The sequence below is a fragment of the Silene latifolia genome, chromosome 7 (assembly GCF_048544455.1).
Source record: "Silene latifolia isolate original U9 population chromosome 7, ASM4854445v1, whole genome shotgun sequence".
In the NCBI taxonomy this organism is placed as follows: domain Eukaryota; kingdom Viridiplantae; phylum Streptophyta; class Magnoliopsida; order Caryophyllales; family Caryophyllaceae; genus Silene; species Silene latifolia.
Window position 1 is genome coordinate 98,222,599 of NC_133532.1, and position 16,774 is coordinate 98,239,372.

General features: G+C 36.4%; 1 long non-coding RNA gene across 1 annotated transcript; it reads left to right on the top strand.

The window, feature by feature from the left end:
- The first annotated feature begins 6,539 nt into the window (after positions 1 to 6,539).
- LOC141591188 (uncharacterized) lies at positions 6,540 to 8,657 on the top strand. The gene is made up of 3 exons (XR_012520720.1): positions 6,540 to 6,661; positions 6,758 to 6,867; positions 8,580 to 8,657. It is a non-coding gene; the product is annotated as an uncharacterized LOC141591188 (long non-coding RNA).
- The last annotated feature ends 8,117 nt before the right edge of the window (positions 8,658 to 16,774 follow it).

Genomic DNA, 16,774 nt, shown 5'->3' on the forward strand with positions numbered 1-16,774 from the left:
TGTGACATCCTTATGTCCATGATAACTAACATTCAATCTATATGAGTCAATTTCCATGCATATAAGTAGGTGGTTTGGTTTAGGCAGAATATGATGCACTAATTATCATGTGAAGAAAAGCAATAAGAATGGAAAAACGTAAAACAAAAACAAAGTCCTAGTGTGGCCTATCTACCAAAATGAACATAAATACAACTTTGGAATCCTTTCTAGGACCCGAGAAGCTTGTCTTGATGTTCCATCTTGGTCCATGTAGCGGGAGTGAGCAATCCAATCTCCATCTTTAGTCTTCTCAAAATTACAATTAAAAATTACATAATAAACCTAGTTACATTCTAATTTCAAAACCATAATATAGAAGAAAACCAAAGGAGATACGAGATCTCAAAATTACATTAAAATTATGTTTCCATCATTACGAAAACATAATTAACCAAGGCCACACTAGGTATTACAAATTACAACCGATTGCAAAAATACGTAAATTAAACCATTCAACAAAACATTCAACTAAATAAAAAGCATCAACTATAAATTAAACATGCAAGACATAATTACTTAATTATGTAGAGTAATTTATCCAAACCACCTATTTAAATGATCAAATTATGTGACATTTCCTCAATTACTCACAATAATTCCAATCTTAATACATATTAATCTTGTAATATGAATTAATCTAACATTATTTTAAACCTCTTTAAAATAATTAGGTATCTTAAATTTGTGAACTTTTTCACAACAAACAATCATACATTATTGAAATAATGTATAATACATATTGGCCAAAACACAACAACAAAAGAAAAAAACAGAAAAAAAAGAATTTCTTAAAATTGCTTACGGCATTCAGCAAAAAAAAACAAACAACCAGCTTTTTTTTTCTTCTCTCGGCATTTTGCAAAAAGAAAAAAAAAAGCCTTTTTTTTCTCTCTGCTCACGGCTTTCAGCAAAAAACCCAAACAAATTTTTTTTTTCTTTTCGGCATTCTGCCCAAAATCAAAACATTTTTTTTTTATCTTTCTTTTCTCGAGAAAAATAACCCCATATATATGAACAATTTGTTTAAAGTTGCTACTAGAACAAGATTGTCATAATAATCAACATTAAATTAATGAATCATGATCCTTAAACAACAATTTAATCTCATGTATGCCAGAACTAAATAGCAAAAACAAATGAACATCATATATCAAAACAATTTCCATTTACATTTTAATTTAATTCTAATTAAATCAAAACACCTACAAATTTATCATATTATCATCTTAACAAATTAAAACAACAATATGAATAAATCAAATAGAAACAAAACATCAAAAATCAAAAACATTTCGGCAAAACTATGCACTCGGCAAAAAAATTTCATTCGGCCGAAATTTTTTTTTCTCAAATTTTTTTTGTTTAAATTCATTTATGAAAATCATATAAAATAATTTCATGGCCTATGCTCCGATACCACTTGTGGGAAATATCGGTATACTTCATCAAGATTTCGGATTATAACGAAATTATAATTATGAATAAAACTAGTCATAAACGAAATTACATAAACAAAAGGAGTATAGAGATATGAATCAACCTTTGGTCCTAGCAAATTTGGCCTAAGAACAATATCGAAATCGATATTCTCCTAATTGTTGCACCCAAAATGTTATGAGAAATGCCCTTGTTCTTGCTAGAATAGATCCCCAAAAATGTTAGGAAATTTTTAGGATTTTTGTGTGAGTGATGAGAGATTTAGGTCAAGAGAATTGAGAGAAAAATAGTCTCCTCTCCTCTCCTTTAACCGTCCAAATGAGAGTGATTAGAGAAAGATATTTTCTTCCTCTTTTTACTCTTATTTCGGTTTTCACCAATCACAAGAATAAGGTGAAAAATATATTCTTATTTTAGGTTGGTTTGCAAAATGTATAAATGTGTATTTTATTTCAATTGTCATATTTATGTCGACATGTATTAATAAGTCTACACACAACATTTTGTAGTCGATTTATTAATACCGGTCTGTCAACATTTTATTATGACAATTCCGCATAATATATACATTAACTATAAATATAACATATTTATAATTCGCTAAATAAATATAACTGGTTACGTTTAATTATGAATTAACATCTTAATTCGTTTAAGCTAACATTATATACATTTATTAAATATAACAGTTTATATTCAATTTACGAATTTAACAATTAATTCGTCTCAGCTGGTATTATTTAATTGAATTAAATAATCGTCTCATCATCACATTGACTAACTGTTTAGTCAAATACATAGACTAACCTTTTAGTCAGGCATCAATGTGATTATATTTTCATACAATCACATCTCCCACACACATCCTTTAGGTGTAACTTTTAGGGATCAGTTGATCACCGCCATCAGTATGATAATAACGTCAAACTTCTAGCAAGCCGACCGTTATTAAGTAAACGTTAATCAACTGATAAAATACGAAGTATACCCTTGAGAACCTATAAGAGATTTATATATGTTATCACACTAACTGTGGAGGACACAAGCTCCAACAAACTCCCACTTGTCCTCACAAGTGTATGTGCGATAACCGATTCTCATATCCTAAAATTTCTCCCACTCAATGTAAAACAATTTGCAAAATCCGTATTCACAAAGGTCGTATTTTACAAGTGATCAATATCAAGAGTGGTTTTCCCGACTAGAGAGTAACTTAACTGATAAACGAATCATCATTCGAGCATGGCCATGCATTTCAGTTACAACTCCTCGAGTGGCCCTGAGAAATAACTAAACCTGATAAAGGTTGGATATTTTCTTCAACTCGAATCCTGCAGATATAAGCACAGTATGAAATGACCCAGAAAAAATCTACTTAGCCTCCTGTAATGGTCGACCATGAGAAAGAAACCAAAGTCACCCAAAAACTGCCTTAATCTCAAGAGACAGTCGATAGTCAAAAGAATCGACTCTAGGAACACAATGGACGTCCAATCCACGACCTAGCACCGAATGGTTTTAAACATTTAGGACTCCATTATGTTGTCACAATTTGTCCTACGAGGTATCGTTATAACTCGCATCTGTGATCGATCAGCCAACTGTTTGACTTATGGCTCGTTGAACTTACCATCAATCGACTTCACAAAATAATAGCCAGAGTTATCAGCTCATGTAGGCGATTACGGACCAAAACTAATATAATGTAATTCAGTTCACTTTGTGGCGTTCAATGTTGTCGTACAATCCACATGAAAAATAAAATATGAAATAAAACGATGAAGTTATAAATAGCATATGAAAAAAATAATGTATCGAATCCATAATCAACTAGTATAACTCTGGAACACGTTTAATTCCCATGGAAATAACGTACCCTTCATGCTTATCATATGACAATGGTTTAGTGGGAGGATCCGCGATGTTGTCATCCAAAGCTATCTTGTCAATCACTATCTCCTCTTGCTCCACGTAATCACGGATCAGGTGAGCCTTCTGATGTACATGTCTAGACTTGTTGCTAGAATTAGGCTCCTTAGCCTGGAAGATGGGACCTCTATTGTCACAATAGATAGTGATCGGGTCATTCGAACTAGGAACTATGGATAGTCCTTGTAAGAATTGACGCATCCATATAACTTCCTTTGCTGCTTCTGAAGCGGCATAGTACTCGGATTCAGTAGTAGAATCTGCTACAACATTCTGTTTGGAACTCTTCCAGCTGACCGCAGCACCATTAAGAGTAAAGACGAATCCAGACTGAGATTTCGAATCATCTCGGTCTGTTTGGAAGCTAGCATCTGCCTAACCGATTGCACATAGCTTAGTATCTCCTCCATAAGTCAATACCCAATCCTTAGTCCTCTCTAGGTACTTGAGGATGTTTTTAACAGCTATCCAGTGTGTTTCACCTAGATTGCCTTGGTACCGACTCGTCATAGTCAATGCATATGCCACGTCTGGACGTGTGCATATCATGGCATACATGATTGATCCTATTGTAGATGCATAAGGAACACGACTCATGCGTTCAACTCCTTCAGGTGTTGTGGGTGACTGAGACTTGCTCAAATGCATCCCAGATGTCATTGTAAGGTTCCCCTTATTGGAGTTGGTCATGCTGAACCTCTCAAGAATCTTATCCAAATAAGACTCCTGACTTAGTGATAACATCCGTCGTGATCTATCTCAATAGATACGGATTCCCAATATGCGTTGTGCCTCATCTATATCTTTCATCTGGAAATGGTTCTTCAACCATCCTTTTACCGAAGATAAGAGAGGAATGTCATTCCCAATCAAGAGTATGTCATCGACATACAATATCAAGAAAACAATCTTGCTCCCACTCGACTTGATATATAAGCATGGTTCCTCGACCGATCGAGTGAAACCATACTCTTTTATCACCTGGTCGAAATGAGGATTCCAACTCCGAGAAGCTTACTTAAGTCCATAAATGGAACGCTTAAGCTTGCACACTTTCTTAGGATTTTCAGGATCTATGAAACCTTCGGGTTGTATCATGTACAACTTCTCCTCCAAATAACCGTTTAAGAAGGAGGTTTTCACATCCATTTGCCAAATTTCATAGTCATGAAAAGCGGCAATCACTAAGATTATCCGAATGGAACGCAGCATAACTACGGGTGCAAAAATTTCATCATAATGTAATCCGTGCACTTGAGTGAAACCTTTTGACCCTAGTCGTGCCTTATAGGTATCTGGTTTCCCATCTACAGAATGCTTTATTTTGTAAAGCCATTTGCACTGTAGGGGTTGTACCTTATTAGGTAAATCAACAAGATCTCATACGTCATTCTCATACATGGAGTCCATCTCGGATTGGATGGCTTCAAGCCATAGCTTTGAGTCGGAACAGGCCATGGCACCTTTATAGGTAGCGGGTTCATTACTCTCTAGGAGCAAAACGTCATTTTCCTCGACCATACCAATGTATCTGTCTGGAGGATTAGAGACTCTACCCGACCTCCTAGGTTCCTGAGGAATATTAACCGTATCATCAGTTGAAGGAACAACTTCCTCCACCTGTTCCTCGGTTGTTGGTTCTTGAATCTCCGACAGCTCGAAGGTTCTATTACTTGACTTGTTCTCGAGAAATTCTTTCTCTAAGAACTTTGCACTAGCCGCAGCAAAAACTCGATATTCGGTAGGCGAATAGAAGTAATGACTAAACATTCCTTTTGGATAACCAATAAAGTATGTCTTGACCGATCGCGGGCCGAGCTTATCCTCGTGTCTCCACTTGACATAAGCCTCGCAGCCCCAAATCTGAATAAAGGACAAGTTAGGGACCATTCCCTTCCACATTTCATATGGAGTCTTGTCGACAGCTTTAGACGGACTTCGGTTAAGTATAAGAGCAGCTGACAAAAGAGCAAAGCCCCATAATGAATCAGGTACTGTCGTGTGACTCATCATGGATCGAACCATATCAAGTAGTGTTCGATTTCTCCGTTCGGATACACCATTTAATTGAGGTGTTCCAGGTGGAGTTAACTGTAAAACTATTCCACAGTCTTTAAGGTGTTGATCAAACTCATTTGAAAGATATTCGCCACCCCGATCTGAACGGAGTGCTTTAACCTTTCTACCCAGTTGGTTCTCAACCTTATTCTGGTATTCCTTGAATTTTTCAAAGGACTCACTTGTATGCTTCATTAAGTAGACATATCCGTATCTACTCAAATCGTCCGTGAATGTGATAAAATATCTATAGCCATCTCTAGCGGTGATTGACATAGGTCCACATACATCAGTATGTATGAGTCCTAATAGGTCACTAGCGCGCATTCCAACACCTTTGAAGGAAATTCGAGTCATTTTGCCGATAAGACATGATTCACACGTGCCAAATGTAGAAAAATCGAATGCGGGAATAGTCCCATTCTCGATGATTTTCTTTACACGTTTTTTATTTATGTGTCCCATTCGACAATGTCATAGATAAGTTTGATCTTTGTCACCAACCTTTAATTTCTTATTATTCACATGTAATATTTCTGTGGTTTGATCTAAGATATAAATTCCATTCATGGAATGTAACACCGTAAATTTGAAGACCTTTATTATATTTTAAGAGTAATATTTTAATCTATTTTAATTTAATATTAATTTATTTGAAATAAAATTTATTTGATAAAATATAACCTTATTTTATTTTGAAGAAATGTAATCATTTTTGATAGTTTAGAAATGTTTAAAAGTGATTTAAACTATATTTAAACCTTTTCCTTTGTTAAAATAGATTTCGGATAAAAGTCGTAAAATTGGGATTTTCCCATTTCTTACGGTCGTTGGGTAAACGAGTTTGGATATTGGGCATATGAGTACTTAATCTTTTAGTAAAATTGTGTTTAAGAACTTTACTTTTCTCGGAAATCGCGTTCGACGAATATTTCTAATTTCTGTCGAAACGAACCAAAACGTAAACAAATGACCCATCTCCCCATGTCTTTGGCTGGCCAACTACCCTCCATTTGTCCCCTCTTCCAATTTTCATTTCCTCTATAACTCAATCTATCTCCTCCATCTCTCAAACACCAAAAACCCACTAAAAATCCTCCTTACAATCCCTAAATCCACCATAAATCCTTCATTTCTCCACCAATTTGCATAAAAATTATATATTTGGAATCCTCTTTTCATCCTTCATCTACTAGTAAGCTTTATTTTCATTTCCCCCAATTTTTGTTTAAGACACTTTTTTAGGGTTTCGAATTTAAGCTTAATAATGGTGTTTTTGTTGTTCTTATAGGTGAAGAATTTGAAGATGAGTTAGGTGACTCATATGTTGTTGAAGATGAAGAGTAATTTTGGGTTTTAGAAGCTTTCTCAAGTTATTATTTGTCTCTTTGCTAGCTTAAGGTAACTATTCCGAGTTACTCGACGAATTAATGTCACATTAGTAGTTGTATTTGTTGTTTGTTGTTGTTTGAGACGATCTTGTTGATAAATGAATGAATGGAGTAAGATGAGTATGCTTATATTTAATTTATGTTACCTATTTGTATATTATTGTTTGGAACAAATTTGGATGAGAAATTATGTGTTGTAACAAGTCCGTGTTTTGGCTGGAACGCGTCAGTACCAGACCGAGACGGTTTCCAATGTTTCCAAAAATATGACAGATTGAACGGCGTCGAGAAATTAGGTGGTTTAGCCACTTGAATCACTCAATTCGGAGTCCGTATGAGTAAATGGCGTCGTTTTATCGATAAAATTTATAGAAAAGTTTACCCTTGTGTGAGACGGTTATTTATGCTATTTTATTATGCGAGAATTTTGTGGAATTAGTTATTTTGTAAGTTGGAATATATTTTCTTATGTTGATAGTCTTTCACATGATAGAAATTGGAATAGTGCATGAAAATGATATTGTAATGAATTTTGTGATTTGGGCCAAAGTAGGCCAAGACTCTGAGCTGGGCCAGATTGACCGAACGAGTTTGGTCAAACTAGGTTTAAACCGGTCAGCCTCGATTTGACCGATGACCCGTCGCGGGACTCGGGTCGAGGGTTTGTCTTTGAGGTATTATTGGTTGTCATTGGATGTTTTTGTTGATTCCTTGATATTTGTAATTATCATTTCACATGTTGGTTGTTGGATGCTTTGGATGCCTTATACTTGAGTCTTGTTGCCTCTTTGTCATTTTAGCTTGTTCTCATGGATTATGGTACTAGTGGTTAGCTGGAATTTGGATTATTATTGATATTAAAGATATTGTTGGATTGTCAGCTAAATATGCTCTTGCGAAGCCTTTTATATGCTAGGGTGTGTATGATCATTTGTGTGTGCAAGTTTGGACTCTTTGCCCCTTTATGGTTAATTGGGTGTCCTACTTGTCTTGTGTGGTGTGGGCTAAAGTATTCAAGCTGGGACTAGGTCCTAGGTGAGTATTTCGGCCTTCATCATAGATAGGCCATTATAGTCTTTGACGAGTGTATGTTTGCGGCTTAATAGCCTTTGTGTCTTAGCTTGGTGGGTTTATATCCAATTTAGGGCATGACCTCCTGACGTACTCGTAGAAGTATGTGGTCAGCTTAAGTACTAGCCAACCCTTTGGTGGACTCCTTAGGGGTACTCATGTGTGTGATCATGGGTCTTGGATGCGGTATTTTCCGCATGTCGCTAGGTCTCAAAGCGGGTTTAGGACTAGGGTGTTTACCTTACCTCGTGGTATAGACTCGAGTTACAGAGTGACTATTGACCGTCCTAAGAACTTATGCATGTCTCTAGATATATTGTCCTTTCTTGTTTGATGATTCTATGAATCATAGAAGGTGAGATGCAAGCCGGCTATGGTTGATAGAGTTTGGATTCCTGGATGTTATGTGATTCACATGATAGTGTAGTATGAGTCGGTCTAGTATTCACATGCTAGGACTATGTGTTGTTATATTGTTGTTCACATGATAAGCATGATTGTCTAGCATCTATATGCTAAGGCTATGTGTTATTTATATTCATATTCTTATGTTTACATGTTATATTAATTATGACATTTCGTGGCTGGGAGAACTCGGAGTTACTCCCCACTAACTGTGGCTTTCGTATCTGTATAAAATGCGATTGACAGGTAGGTGATGCATATATGGGGTACATGGACGAGCTAGCGAGCAAAGTAACCTTGTGACCTAGATTGGCTTTATTTTATTGTGACCCTTGAACACTTTTTATGTCATATACTTTTTAGGGACATATGTCTCCCTTTTTTCATACTTGGGTTGTATAACTTTATTTCGCGACTTTAGCGATGTTTTATTTATGAGGTTTATTTTGGACCTTGCATGTTTGACACCTTCCCATTTGGATATTTTTATAACAGGTTCAGGTTTTAAAAATTACAGGTTTTTACCCAAATGAACCTATTACAAACATATCCATGCAGTTTTTATCTAGAATTATGTGTTTACTTTTCCGCAATAAATGAGGGTGTCACATGGAAACTGCTTTGCCACAAACCATTTCGTTAAAAGAGAAAATACAGCTATTGTCCTTTATTGAAAATGAAAACCCGTCTTTATCAAGTACGGAAACAGAAATAATGTTCTTAGATAAACTGGGTACATAGTAACAATTATATAAATATAACTCAAACCCACTAGGGAGCTGGATTGCGTATGTTCCCTTTGAGACTGCAGCAACTCGTGCTCCATTCCCAACTCGCAGGTCCACATCACCCTTTGCGAGAGGTGTGATGTTCTTTAGGCCCTGCAAATGATTACACAGATGAGAACCACAACCATTATCAAGTACCCAAGTTCCGAAACTTGCATGGTTAATCTCAATCATATGAATATAAGATGACATACCAACAGGAGTGACGCGGCCTGCTTTTATGTCCTCACTGTAAACGGGACAGTTCCTCCCCAAATGCCCAGTCTTGTGACAATGGTGGCATTTAACGTTACCGTCCTTGCTCTTTGCCTTGCCTTATGAGCCAATAGTCTCACCAGGCCCACTCTTATCGTTTCCTGACTTTTTAAACTTTGGCTTTCCTACAGTTAGGTCGCCATGAGCCTTGCACTTACCCTTATTCTTGTTGGAAATCATGAGAACATCTTGCTTCATGCTCCCACTCAATTTCATATCCTTCTCAGTCTGTACGAGAAGTGAGTGTAGCTCATGAGGACTTTTCTTCATGTCATTCATGTAGTAATTTGCCCTGAAAAGGGCAAAACCATCATGAAGTGAATGAAACATACGGTCAATGACTATGCTCTCACTGATTTTGTAATCAAGTGCCTCCAGTTTCTCGACATTCTCAATCATGTTAAGAATGTGTGGGCTAACCGGTTGGCCCTTCTGGAGTTTCGCATCAAAGAAGCGACATGTATGCTTATAAATAACGATTCTTGGTGCTTTTGAGAACTCATTAGTGAGCGTGGTGAAAATCTTGTCTGCACCTTGGGCAATGAAGCGTCTTTGCAAATTGGTTTCCATTGCAAAAATGAGTACGTTCTTTATCGCACCCGCTTCCATAACGAAGTCACTATAAGCAATTGACTCGTTAGCTCTTGCATTGGGGCCTGGGTTTGGCGGTATTGGCTCAGTTAAGTACTTGAGCTTACCGTCAGCAATGGCAGCATTCCGCAATTATGTATCCCAGTCCGCAAAGTTGGACCCGTCATTCTTCAGTCGTGTGAACTGATTCATGTGGTCCATGAAAGCTTTTAGCCAGGACTCGCGTCCAAGTGTGGCACTTGGCATAGGGATTTCGTTATTTCCAGCCATTTATTGTAACAGTATTATCAAAATAAAACATATTCTACACTACGAAAAGAAGAAAAATATAATAAGCATACTCATCGTTATGATTTAAGTCTAATGCAACACTATTATAACGCGAAGACTTAAGCATTTATACAATTGACCTCCCACAAGAATTATATAAATGATCCCAAGACTCAATTATCTGTAAATTGATAAGCCAACCTTTTGGCTAATTCTACTTTTAGAATTCTTGGTCGATAAATTTCTGTAAATTCTATATATAGTCCATCATAATCACGAGAAACTCTTCGGATTATAATGTTGAGGTAAACTAAGTCAACACAAACTACTTTCCCAACGTAGAAGGGGTCATATGGAGAGTAAGTCTTATATGCCTACCGACGAAGAAGGGATTCATAGTTGTTTGGCCTTGTAAAGACTAGTCTCAATTTCAATTTTAGTGGAAGAACCCATCAACTTTATTTTAATTCATTTTAAGTGAACTAATATCTAGCATGCGAGAATGAATAAACTAAGATGATGGCTTAAATTGTGTGACATCCTTATGTCCATGATAACTAACATTCAATCTATATGAGTCAATTTCCATGCATATAAGTAGGTGGTTTGGTTTAGGCGGAATATGATACACTAATTATCATGTGAAGAAAAGCAATAAGAATGGAAAAACGTAAAACAAAAACAATGTCCTAGTGTGGCCTATCTACCAAAATGAACATAAATACAACTTTGGAATCCTTTCTAGGACCCGAGAAGCTTGTCTTGATGTTCCATCTTGGTCCATGTAGCGGGAGTGAGCAATCCAATCTCCATCTTTAGTCTTCTCAAAATTATAATTAAAAATTACATAATAAACCTAGTTACATTCTAATTTCAAAACCATAATATAGAAGAAAACCAAAGGAGATACGAGATCTCAAAATTACATTAAAATTATGTTTCCATCATTACGAAAACATAATTAACTAAGGCCACACTAGGTATTACAAATTACAACCGATTGCAAAAATACGTAAATTAAACCATTCAACAAAACATTCAACTAAATAAAAAGCATCAACTATAAATTAAACATGCAAGACATAATTACTTAATTATGTAGAGTAATTTATCCAAATCACCTATTTAAATGATCAAATTATGTGACAATTCCTCAATTACTCACAATAATTTCAATCTTAATACATATTAATCTTGTAATATGAATTAATCTAACATTCTTTTAAACCTCTTTAAAATAATTAGGTATCTTAAATTTGTGAGCTTTTTCACAACAAACAATCATACATTATTGAAATAATGTATAATAAATATTGGCCAAAACACAACAACAAAAGAAAAAAATAGAAAAAAAAATTTCTTAAAATTGCTCACGGCATTCAGGAAAAAAACACAAACAACCAGTTTTTTTTTTCTTCTCTCGGCATTTTGCAAAAAGAAAAAAAACAGCCTTTTTTTTCTCTGCTCACGGCTTTCAGCAAAAAACCCAAAAAATTTTTTTTTTTTCTTTTCGTCATTCTGCCCAAAATCAAAAACAGTTTTTTTTTCTATCTTTCTTTTCTCGAGAAAAATAACCCCATATATATGAACAATTTGTTTAAAGTTGCTACTAGAACAAGATTGGCATAATCATCAACATTAAATTAATGAATCATGATCCTTAAACAACAATTTAATCTCGTGTATGCCAAAACTAAATAGCAAAAACAAATGAACATCATATATCAAAACAACTTCCATTTACATTTTAATTTAATTCTAATTAAATCAAAAAACCTACAAATTTATCATATTATCATCTTAACAAATTAAAACAACAATATGAATAAATCAAAGGGAAACAAAACATCAAAAATGAAAAACATTTCAGCAAAACAATGCACTCGGCAAAAATTTTTCAATCGGCCGAAAATTTTTTTTCTCAAATTTTTTTTTGTTTAAATTCATTTATGGAAATCATATAAAATAATTTTGTGGCCTATGCTCCGATACCACTTGTGGGAAATATCGGTATACTTCATCAAGATTTCGGATTATAACGAAATTATAATTATGAATAAAACTAGTCATAAACGAAATTACATAAACAAAAGGAGTATAGAGATATGAATCAACCTTTGGTCCTAGCAAATTTGGCCTAAGAACAATATCGAAATCGATATTCTCCTAATTGTTGCACCCAAAATGTTATGAGAAATGCCCTTGTTCTTGCTAGAATAGATCCCCAAAAATGTTATAAAATTTTTAGGATTTTTGTGTGAATGATGTGAGAATTAGGTCAAGAGAATTGAGAGAAAAATAATCTCCTCTCCTCTCCTTTAACCGTCCAAATGAGAGTGATTAGAGGAAGATATTTTCTTCCTCTTTTTACTCTTATTTCGGTTTTCACCAACCACAAGAATAAGGAGAAAAAGATCTTATTTTAGGTTGGTTTTCAAAATGTATAAATGTGTATTTTATTTCAATTGTCATATTTATGTCGACATTTATTAATAAGTCTACACACAACAGTTTGTAGTCGATTTATTAATACCGGTCTGTCAACATTTTATTATGATAATTCCGCATAATATATACATTAACTATAAATATAACATATTTATAATTCGTTAATTAAATATAACTGGTTACGTTTAATTACGAATTAACATCTTAATTCGTTTAAGCTAACATTATATACATTTATTAAATATAACAGTTTATATTCAATTTACGAATTTAACAATTAATTCGTCTCAGCTGGTATTATTTAATTGAATTAAATAATCGTCTCATCATCACATTGACTAACTGTTTAGTAAAATACATAGACTAACCTTTTAGTCAGGCATCAATGTGATTATATTTTCATACTTTAGGGACCAGTTGATCACTGCCATGAGTATGATAATAATGTCAAACTTCTAGCAAGCCAACTGTTATTAAGTAAACGTTAATCAACTGATAAAATACGAAGTATACTCTTGTGAACCTATAAGAGATTTATATATGTTATCACACTAACTGTGGAGGACACAAGCTCCAACATAAAGGTATGTTGAGTGCATTTTGTGGACATGGGCCACATGCCGGTCTGTGGATTTGGGCCACATGCCGATCTGCGGTCACGGGCCACATGCACGCCAAGCCAATCTATGGATATGCAGCGGTCTAGAAAGCCACGCTCGGCGGCGTAGAAATGCTTTCGACCGAATCGTTTTAGATTGGTCGGTTTTGTCTCGGTAAAGGTCTCGAAACAATTAGAGATGTTCGGAGTCGCCACCAAGCATTTATGGGATGCCTGGAACCCGTTCGAAATCCACTTTATACCAAGGTCAACCAAGGTAAAAAGCGGTGTTTGACATAGGTACTAAAGATAAGGACTCATCCCCCTTTTAGCATTCTATGCCTAAAATGACTCTCGTACGCCCTGGATAAGGCCATCCACTATCCAAAGGTTCTGAGTAAGGGGTGAGGGTAAGTATTGGGAAGTCCTTTATCGGACACCAAATCCCACACGCGTTAGCGGCCTTTACTGATCGATCGTGGTTGTTTAAGTGCAAGAGTTGATAAAACGGTGTAAATGCATGAATGCACATCTAAAAGTCTTAACCTAACATGTGAACATTTCCTAAGTCGGTTGTTTATGCATGTACCAAGAAATTGGTGTCAAAGTTGGATTTAGATTGATTTGCATGTGAGACGGAAATTAAACATCCATTTACCAAATTCGGATTACGATGCTTAACACGATTCCATTGTTTTGAAAAAGGGTGTCAAATGACAAAGTGTAAAAACACGTAAACTTGTCAATCTGATCCGTCTTGTATTCAGATTAAATGTAATCGGGATCGTCCAAGACAAATGCTAAAACGAAACAGCTAGAATAGTGCCAGGCAGCCCCATTGGGGCGCGAGCCTACTGGCGAGGTAAGGGACTCTCCCCTGGTTTTCAAATATGAAAACATGAGCTGCCTTGGGGCGCAAGCCATGAGCCGACCCAAGGGGCGTCTCCTGGTTGTTAAAAAGGTTGTTTAAAACGGTTTTTTGTGATTAATGATTTGCAAGTATGATTTGCACGACTCGGAATAATTACTATTATGTTAGTAATATTCTTTGTCGGATTTGCAAGTTTGAAAAGCATAGTTTACAAATAAAAATGTAAAATGTTTGATATGAACTAATATGTTAAGTTTATTTCTTTGTAATTAGTCAAGTTTGTCATCTTACTCGGATTAAACCGACATGGTATACGGAACCAAGGCTAAAAAGTTTGTCATAAAAATGATTTGAAACATTTGAAATGGTAAAAACCACAAAAGGAAAGAAGTAAAAATAAAAGAAACTGTTGAAGGCAAGACGAACTCAAACATGGATGAGTTTGACCCAGACACCCACAAGAGGCGCGAGCCTCCCTGCATAGCAAGGAGCTCCTGTCTCAGGCCAAAACTCGGGTTTGGCTCGTCTAACCTATATTTGAATCGTGTTATGCATTATTCATGCTTATAAACTCATAAAAATGATAAAGACATTAAATATATGAGATATTTACACCCTCAAACTTACGTGTATTGATGTTTGCGACGTAGACGACTTTAGAGACGGTTTTCTCGTTGTGACTACTCGCGATCAAAGAAGTTTAAAAGAGTGCCTTAAAAAAGGATTTTGTTTTGAAAATGATTTGAAAATATGTTAATTAAAACATGTTGATTGATGAATTGAGTTGGTCAAATGGGTCGGTCGAATGCACGGCTACGGTACCAAACAATATGTGTAAGGCTTGTGTTTACGATTGGTAGGTCGTACACACGTGGCGATTTTGTGACTTAGGAAGTCGGCTCTAGAAGTTTAAAGGAGAAGGAGGGGGCGGACTATTGCGTGTGTTCTTTGGTGTGTGAAGGGTGGTACTTATAGAGAAATGTGGGGAGGTAGGTCGGTTGATTTTGCTTAGAGGCTAAGCTGACACCCTAAAGAGGTGCGAGCTACCTTGTGATACAAATGGGTGTATTGTCCCTTTCAATTTGGACGTGGCCTATTCTCCATCCATTGTATGGTTGGTTTGATATGTGGTATTGAAATGAGATGTCATGTAATAATATGGGCATTTAATAAGATGATTTTGGGTGTTACTTGAGGTAGTTGTTTTGTGTGCTTGACTCGGGTTTGACCTCTGTGAGTCGGGATTTGAATTTCCAGTCGGTTTTTGGCTCAGTGTCAGTTTTGACTCTAAGTAGGGTCATTTTAATGGAAATGATAGGATAAAGACATTCATGGCATTATTTTCGACATTCGAGATTTGGTTTGACTCGGGTTGACTCAGGTTGACTCGAGTTGCGGGTTTCTGAGTCGGTTTTGGGTCCGAAGACCGTTTTAACTCAAAATAGTGTTGTTTTAATGCAAATGAAGTTAGAAAACTTTTGAAATCATTTTTCATATCCAAGTAATGCATTAAACTTTCTCATGTATAGCCAATCCACGCACGCATATCAAAAATACGTTACAGTCCAATCATCATCGGGTGGTTTTTGGAAGGTGCAGATACTGGGTATCTACAGAGCCCCCACTTTTACTGACGCTTGGATAGGGCGAAAGTCAAAGTATGATCTCCAGGTCAATCGAAGATTACAACCTAAAGACCATTGCGACGTCAAGGCGACTCAAAAAGGTTTAAACCAAGGACCTGCCGTCGGGAAGGGCGAGGTCGAGGCGACTCGGAGATTCGAGTCAAGGACCTGCTGTCGGGAACATTTTAGAGTCAGTCGAATTCCGATTCGGGTCATTTAAAGTCTATTAGACTACGTATAAAGGCTCGCCAGCCATAAGAAGGAGTCATACCTGAGGCATCTTCGGGATATGGCCTTGAATTTCTTGTGTGCGCGCAAAGGCTCGCCAGCCCGTGTTGAAGGTGGTGCGTTTTGAGGCTCGCCAGCCATAGGAAGGAGTCATACCTAAGGCATTATCGGGATATATCCTTGAGTCGTATCTTGTGCGCGTGCAAAGGCTCGCCAGCTGTGATAAGAAGTCGTACCCGAGGCATCTTCGGGATACGTCCTTGAGTTGTATCTTGTTTGCGGACAAAGGCTCGCCAGCTTATGAAAAGGAGTCGTACCCGAGGCATCTTCAGGATACGTCCTTGAGTTGTATCTTGTTTGCGGATAAAGGCTCGCCAGCCATATGCGTTGTAAGGCTCGCCAGCCATCTATGGTCGAATGATCGAATGTGGAAAATAACATATTTGACATCCATTTAAAAACCGGCACTCGTTGGGGAGTTGGAAACTTCTCAGGACTTGCTGGGGATATGAGTTGCTGCTCGCTGGGAGGTAGCGTAAGCTATGTAATTGGCGGGGTTAAAGCTCTTGCACTTGATGGCTAGTCGTTTGTTGGGAAGAACCCATTACTCAGTTGGAGTGAGTTTGTCTTCTCAAGATTACCTGCATGGTTAGTGACCACATAAATCCGCAGTCTCACAGACAAACACGTTGAATGTAAGCATAAAAGCACGTAAGTACATAAGCATGTGAGCAGTTAGCATGTAAGCAACTAGCACGCAAGCATAT